This window comes from Acanthopagrus latus, chromosome 2 (assembly GCF_904848185.1).
Source record: "Acanthopagrus latus isolate v.2019 chromosome 2, fAcaLat1.1, whole genome shotgun sequence".
NCBI lineage: Eukaryota > Metazoa > Chordata > Actinopteri > Spariformes > Sparidae > Acanthopagrus > Acanthopagrus latus.
Window position 1 is genome coordinate 1,456,965 of NC_051040.1, and position 8,036 is coordinate 1,465,000.

At 44.1% G+C, this 8,036-nt stretch overlaps 3 non-coding genes across 3 annotated transcripts; 2 read left to right on the plus strand and 1 right to left on the minus strand.

Annotated features, from left to right (window-relative positions):
* Positions 1 to 1,516: 1,516 nt before the first annotated feature.
* Positions 1,517 to 1,608, minus strand: trnar-ucu. The gene is given in 2 exon segments: positions 1,517 to 1,552; positions 1,572 to 1,608. It is a non-coding gene; the product is annotated as a tRNA-Arg (tRNA).
* Positions 1,609 to 2,962: 1,354 nt separating this feature from the next.
* trnar-ucu lies at positions 2,963 to 3,054 on the plus strand. Its single transcript is given in 2 exon segments — positions 2,963 to 2,999; positions 3,019 to 3,054. It is a non-coding gene; the product is annotated as a tRNA-Arg (tRNA).
* A 2,687-nt stretch (positions 3,055 to 5,741) lies between these two features.
* Positions 5,742 to 5,833, plus strand: trnar-ucu. The gene is given in 2 exon segments: positions 5,742 to 5,778; positions 5,798 to 5,833. It is a non-coding gene; the product is annotated as a tRNA-Arg (tRNA).
* Positions 5,834 to 8,036: the final 2,203 nt, after the last annotated feature.

Consider the following 8,036-nt stretch of genomic DNA (forward strand, 5'->3'; position numbering starts at 1 on the left):
TGTCATTATTTATAGACAAAATATCCCAAAAGTAACATTAACAGCAAAAAATAAACAAGATGTTGTGTTAAGATTAAAAACTCTATTTTCAAATTGGTGTTTTTTTAATGAGACACTTAATTTGAGTTTCTTATAGTTTTCGTTTTTTTCACACTATTATTCTTGTTATATTTCGTTCAGTTTATTTTGCTCAGCTCAGTAATTACAAATACAGGTTTAACTCAAATCCACTGGTGTTACACCTTTTGTTTTTTTACTTGTTTACTTGCTGACGTAATCAGCCCACTTACATATTAATGAGGCTGATTGAATATTTACAGCTGCAGTGTGACGCTGTGACCAGCAGGAGGCGCTGCAGGGCGGCAGCACAGGAACAAAGACAGGAAGGTGAAAACCATTATGTAACGTCTCTGTCTTCAGTCCTCCCTCCGCTCCTCCTCCGGCTCCTCCCTCCGCTCCTCCTCCGGCTCCTCCCTCCGCTCCTCCTCCGGCTCCTCTCTCTCCCACCACGACAACAGTCATCCTCTATGTGACTCGCTCGTCTCTCTCTCTCTCCTTCTCTTCACACCTGTTTCAACCAGTAATATCATCGTGTGTTATGATTTGTAAATATTGAGACGACGTTCACACACACCTGTACAGAAACACACACACACACACACACACACACACACACACACACACACACTAGACAGTCATTAGACGACTGTGCGACCTTCACTGCTCTTCATAGCCCACAGGAGACACACCACACACACATAAACACACAGGAGAAAATTAATTCTCTCTCTCTTTCACAGACACACACACACACACACACACACACACACTCAGCCTCCCTCCTGCCGTGCAGCTCGTCACCTGAGGCGCTACAGAAGTCTCTCTCTGAATAATGTGATCTCTCTTCAGGGCGCGCTTGATTTAACTCCACTCTGCAGGATTTTTTTTCTCCTCGGTTAGATCCGCCCGTCTTTACTCCTCCTGATGAATCAACCTCTCGGGTTTCTACCAGAGGACAGACGGGGACACACCGTGAAGTGATTTCAACCTCAGACACACTTTTACCAACACATGTTAAAGGATTAGTTCTCCCAGAAATTAGAATCCAGTGATCATCTCCTCCTCCTGAGGATATAAAGTCCTCCTCTCCTCCTCCTGATGATATAAAGTCCTCCTCTCCTCCTCCTGAGGATATAAAGTCCTCCTCTCCTCCTCCTGAGGATATAAAGTCCTCCTCTCCTCCTCCTGATGATATAAAGTCAGGTGTTGTCGTCCACAGAACAGTTCTGGAGCTTCACAGTTAAACAGAGTTGCAGCGTTCTGCTGAACTACTGAGACTTGATTTAAAACAGAGAAACAACCAGAAAAGACACAAAATGGCTCCATACAGCTCGTCTGCTGTAACACAAGCAACATGTCTTGTCACAAGTCTCCCTGTGGTTGCTGGTTTAAAGACTGTTGAGGGAAACATTAATGCAGTGAACAGGCAGATCCGCTAATTAAGAAACCTAAAGGTCGACTCTGGTGGGACTCGAACCCACAACCTTTGAATCACTTCTCCTGTGATTAACTAGAAGTCCAATGCGCTATCCATTGCGCCACAGAGCCTTGTAGTTTCTCCCCCACACTTTGTATGGACTTCTGAGTGGGTGTGAACTACCAAGCCCTTGGGTCCAGAAGAAGAAGAGGAAGAGCTATTTACATAATATGCATTTTTTTATGGGTCGACGTTTCCTAAAACAACATCACCAGACTCCCTTTACAAATGTCGTGATTTAAGAGTTGTTGAGTTAAAACAAACTTTAGAACTGCTGTGAAACTTTAAAACCTCTTGACGCTGTTAGAGACTCAGCCCAGTCAGTGACTTTTCAGCTGTTCTCATTCAGATCTGTGTCTTCTTACTCTTCATAGCTACTTGATCGAACAAGAAATCCAACCACCAGCCGGTTCTGTGGTTCTGGTTCCCTTTCAGAATGACGTCTGCTCGGAGAACATGTGAGAAAATGTCACCTGTAATCAACAAGGACAACACAAACAGAACACTTGACCCTTTTCTGTTGTTTCTCTCCACTTAGTGTGTCAGATAAAAGTGGCGAACGCTCCCAGACACCGCCGCTAAAAAGGTCAGAACTGATGTAGCAGTAAAGGTCAGGGGATACACACTCACAAACACACACATGTACACACACACACACACACACACACACACACACACACACACAGATTACACACAATGTGCAGCTCATGAATAAATGTACATTTAGACAAAAGAAAGAGTGAAGGGAGGTTTAATTATGCAGTGTGTGTGTGTGTGTGTGTGTGTGTGTGTGTGTGTGTGTGTGTGTGAGAAAGAAGTGGGTGTGTGGTTAAGATGGTAAGGGGGTGCTGCCAGCTGATTGGCCAGTTTGGGGATACATAAGTAGCTCTGATTGGCCGGTTTGTTTCACAATAGGAGCAGGGATTGGCTGACAGGTGGACAATGGCCGTGTCATTGGTCAGTTTAGAGAACAAAAGGCTGTTTGGGCATCGAGGCGGAAAGGTGAGGAGGTCAGTGTGTGTGTGTGTGTGTGTGTGTGTGTGTGTGTGTGTGTGTGATACATTCATGGGAATAATTCCTACGTTAGGCTTTAAATCCGGCTCTCCAGTGAAGGACAGATATGATATTTTCCCTGCACTCCACTGGTCTGACAGCTGGAGTCACAGCTGTCTCTCTGCAGTTGGTGCTGTTGGATGTTTGTGCTGAACTGAAGGATGAAGCGTTTCTTCACGTGTTGTCTTTAAGATCCTCCTGGAACGCCACGCAGCAACTGTATGATGATCTTAAACATGAGATATAAAAACACTGACAGGGACATTTAACTGAACACTTTCTTGATGCTTCATGTTTTTGCAGACTCCAGTTGACTTCTGGGCCGTTTTCTGAAGGCTTGAGTCACTGAAAGGACACCAGACAGGAGCAACAGGCTCTGTGGCGCAATGGACAGCGCATTGGACTTCTAGTTAAACGCAGGAGAAGTGATTCAAAGGTTGTGGGTTCGAGTCCCACCAGAGTCGAGCTTTATGGGTTTATAACCATGTTCAGACATAAAAAGAAAACAGGACTGGACGATACTCAGGTAAACAATCATCACTAAGCCCTCAGTCTGTCAGGCTCAACTCAGGATTGTTAATGAGCTGAAGATCTGCAGTACAGGAGAGATGTGACCTCTAATAGTCTCAGCAAGAATCTGTTTGTGTTTGCTCCAATTTGAAAGAAAAGTTCCGAGAGTTTCTGTCTCAGTGATCCATGATGTGCGAACTCAGTTTTGACTTGAAGATGTGGAACTGATGACAGTCTGGAGCTGAACTTTAAACACTGTAAACAGCAAAGAAAAACATCTGAACGTGATGGCTGGAAGACATGAGAGGCTCTGTGGTGCATCAGACCTCTAGACAACAGAAGAGAAGTGATTCAAAGGTTGTGGGTTCAAGTCCCACCGGAGTCGAGCTTTAATCAACCCAAAGCACATAAATCAAAGTCAGTGTAAGACTTCAGGAAGAAGAGAAGACACACATCATCTCCTCCATCATCCAGCACTGTTGATCTGTAGCCCCGCCCACTGAGGTTTAACTCAGCCAATAGCTTTGTCTGTGCAGACTGTGATGCTAATGCTATCGCTGGCACTCTGAGCCTCAGTGGTCTTAGCTCAGTGAACCATGCAGAACGTCTTCAACGAGGCCAAGAGATGCATCTGTCATCAAACCGCCATCAGCTAATCCTCTGCAGCTCCACAACGACGCCGCGGCTTCTCCTCTCCATCTGACAAACGCCTTCCGTTTAGCTCAATAACTGCTTAAACCAATCCACTGAATTAAGCTACTCTTTAGCTACTTAGAAGCAAGTGGGGTTAATCAACCGTCCATCATCTCAGGAGGCCCGCTGCTGCGAGGCGTGGCAAACAAAACCTCAAGGGAAGTTAATGAGGCGTTCGATATCAGTAATCCATCTTAGAGACACATCTAACTGTGGTTTCCAACATCCAGCTGAGGTTCATCAGCAGGACAAACACTCAGTGTTTTTTATCGCTCGTAGATGCAAAAGTGAAGTTTCCAGAGATCTGAGGACTTTACTGCTACAGCTATTAAAGATGTTTACACTCGGGCGTGCTGATAAACCTTCAAGATCCAATCGACACAAATTATACGATAAATTAATCTGCCTTGAGAAACGATTCCACAAAAAGTTCAATGACCTCATTAAAAAGTCTTAAATTACATCTCTGCAAAAGTTTAGCTGGACCTGAGGTTCAGGCTTCAGGCTGGTTGTGACGTCACAAAATGATGTCGCACCTCTCAAACGGAGGTTTAAAGGGACAGTTCACCTACAATCCACAGAGATATGTGAGCAGTTTCATGTAGGAACCACTTTATTTTTCATATCACCGTGCAACAGGAATTACACCGACTGATGGACAAGAGACATGAAGAGACAGAAAATCATGTGGCACAAAGGAACAAACCAGGTATAAAAATCAGTGTTTCCTCATCGAATGTCACTTTTTCACATTTTCATGATGCAACTCCTTCTAATGAGCTCCTTCAGCGTGTCGCTCAGACTGTACGAGCCAGTAAATCAAAGAAAGAATTTGAAACGAGAGACATCAAACGCGGCCCAACAATAATCCTTTGAGATTCAATTAAGATGAATTATTATCATCAGCGGTTGAAAATGATCCGGACAGAGTGTGAAGGCAGACAGACGGGCCACGACAGCGCCGGCCGCCCGGCTCTGTGGCTACTGGAAGCTGCGAGATGTGGATGTAAACAGCTGTTTGGACCAGAACCCAGAAGCGGGTCAGAGAGATCACATCCTCCTGAGGTGATCTGGATCCAGCTGGTTTCCAGTAACCAGCAGAGAGGAGGCAGACTGGTCTCACTGGCTTCGATTGAGACGTTCTGTGTGATTTTAACATGTCACAGTCAGCTCCGAAGTCGTACCAACAGAACCCGTCTGAACTCTTCCACTCGACCGGTGGAAGTGATGAGCTCAGCAGCCGTGGACTAAATTTATCAGCTCTTGGCTCGTGTTTGCTGTTAAATTCCCTCTTTACTCGCAGCTGTAAATACAGAACATTGTCTCGGCGCGATTGTGTCGGCAGCGTGCCGCTCGTCGTCGGCGTGGCTGTAAATAGCCTCAGAACCAGCGTCTTATGTAATTTCCTGCTAAACCTCTTTTTGAAATACGCCGTTTACGTAACTGTCCTACAACACCGGGCCTCATTTACATAATTGCATAGAGATAAAGCCACTGCACCAATGTATGGCTGCACGAGTGTGAACTCATTTACATATATGCAGATGAGCCACACGTGTACACACACACACACACACACATCAGACCCAGGCATTGATTTGTTGTGTCTGTCGTCCTCCTCTGGTGTGTGTGTGTGTGTGTGTGTGTGTGTGTGTGTGTGTGTGTGTGTGTGTGTGCGTGTGGAAATGTGCAGCCCAACGACATTTACATCGTGTTTCACTAAACGTCTCTAAGTGTTACGGCTGAAAATGAGAACACAAATGAACAAGAACAAGAAACAAGAACAAACGTCAACCTCACAACTTGTTGAAGTTTAATCAATATTCAGTCTGATCGCACAAAACTCTCCGATTGATGCTTTTTAAGATGCAACGTGAACATTATCAGTCAACACCTGACGGACGAGCCTGAGGTCACGTGTCACCTTCATGACAGCTGGTAGTCATCAGGCTCTGTGGCGCAATGGATAGCGCATTGGACTTCTAGTCAAGCACAGGAGAAGTGATTCAAAGGTTGTGGGTTCGAGTCCCACCAGAGTCGAACTTTATGAAACGTCATGGTTATTGTAGCAATGGAGATTCTGACAGAAGACTAAGATGAAATAACTACTTGGATGTCTTGTTGGACTTCCAGTAAAACATTGAAGATGTGATTCAAAGGTTGAGGGTTCGAGTCCCACTGGAGTTGGCCTTAATGAGTTGTGAGGGTTGTTGATACTTGAGTCATGATGCGAGCGTAACTCCACAAACCATCTCAACTGAGAACAATGTTAAGAAAGATGATTTGGGGCAATTTTGGCTCTTCTCCTTTGTCGACTGACCCTGCAAACCATTAAAGTGCGACTCTGGTGGGACTTGAACACAATTTAATCTCTACTTTGTGCTCGCACCATCCATGCACCACAGCGCCGCCTGCTGGTCAGCAGCTCTGAGTTATTATCTGAAAATTACAACTATCCAAGACCTGCTCCTTCATTTTGATCCTGATTCTAAAGGTTTTTCAGATTCTGTGGTGCAATGGATAGTGTGTTGGACTTCTAGGCAAGTTTAGGAGAAGGAATTCAAAGGTTGTGAGTTTGAGTCCCACCAGAGTCGTCCTCTGTAAGAGGTAAAATGTATACAAGCTCATGTAAACATAACTGACATACTTTCCACTCTTAGTGTAGTTTATTTGATTTGTGCGCCACTACGTCATAACTCACAGATGTAAACAAGATATACGACTGCAGTTTTGTCTTGCAAATCATGGTGTGAGCACATTTCAGCGGTGTGTTGTTAAAGAGACAGACGCACTGGCTTTGTTTACCTGTGCATCACTGATTGCAGCTCTCCAGGACGCCTCTGTTGCACAACGACTCACAGCAGCCGTCTGACAGCTGGAAGTGTCGGCGCAGTGTGTTGAAATATGAATCTCCAGTGAGCTGCAGAGGGAAGAGCTCACACTGCTGCAGCCGTGTCAAGTCTCTGCTAATATCTGTTTCAGCGAGGTCAAACCTGCTGCCAGGACTCGACTTTGACAAAGGTCACATGACTTGTCCACCCAGGTCTCTCCCTCATCAGGCCGAGCTCAGAAAGGTCATACATGCCACCTTCTTTGTATTCATGGTTAAACTGAAAGACGATCTCCAAAACACAGCTACTCAGCTTTCACAGCAGATATTTTGAATCGTCGCAGTTTGAAAGGAACGCGTGTGAATAATAAGATTAATGGCGGCTGCTCCAGTTTCAGGGTTGACACAGAGGTCATGTCATCGTATTTATTCTGGGGATTAAAGGGAGGTTTGGCAAACTGTGAGAGGTTACATGTATCTGATGGCAACAGTATTACAAGTGTTAATCAGAATCCAGTGTTTTTACATATTTGGTTTCTGTCTGGCTGACAAAAGAAATAAAAAATACTCCAAAAGTCTGTTAAAACTTAGCAGAATTAGCTGTTAGCACTTCCTGTTAGCAGTGAGCCTGCAGATGTTCAGACAACTTTCACTGGATTATTTTGATACTGAAGAAAACTTAAAATCAAGAGATTTCTAAGGCAAGTTCTGCACCATTTTCTTTTTAAGGTTTTCTAAATGGATTAACAGAGTCATGATCTCCTCACAACCATCCAGACACAAAGTCCGGAGAAGTTAAATAATCCACAAAACATTTGTGGAGCTTCATAGAGATGATGACTCCATGAATCCACATAGAAAGCCTCAAAACAGACATGCTCCTTACACGTGCAGAACTTGCCTTAGAAAAATCATGTTTTTATGTTTTCTTCAGTTTCACAGTGATCCGGTGATATTTGTCTGAACTTTCACAGGTTCACTACAAACAGGAAGTGCTAACAGCTAATTTTGCTAAGTTCTAATGGAGTTTTGAAACAAGTCCCACATTCCCTCAGTTGTTTAGGATGATACTGAAATGCTGTTTTGCTGAATCAATCTCCAGAAATGTTTTTTCTGGGAGAAGATAATGGCTGAATTTCACATTTGGGATGAATTGTTCCTTTTATGTCCCCATTTCTGTGTATTACCTATTTTACTTTCACTCTTTATTACTTTATGTTTATTATGGTGTATTTTATATTGAAAGGCTACAAACAAGTGACACACACAGTTCAGAGTTGAGGATGAAGCTTCCATCAGTGTGTTTTCTGATTAAGTATTAATCCATGTCTACAGTTTGTTAATGGATCAGGGAGTTTTATGCGTTTATGGTTTGATGACCGATGGAAAGTAGAGCAGCAGGGCCGCGTCCCA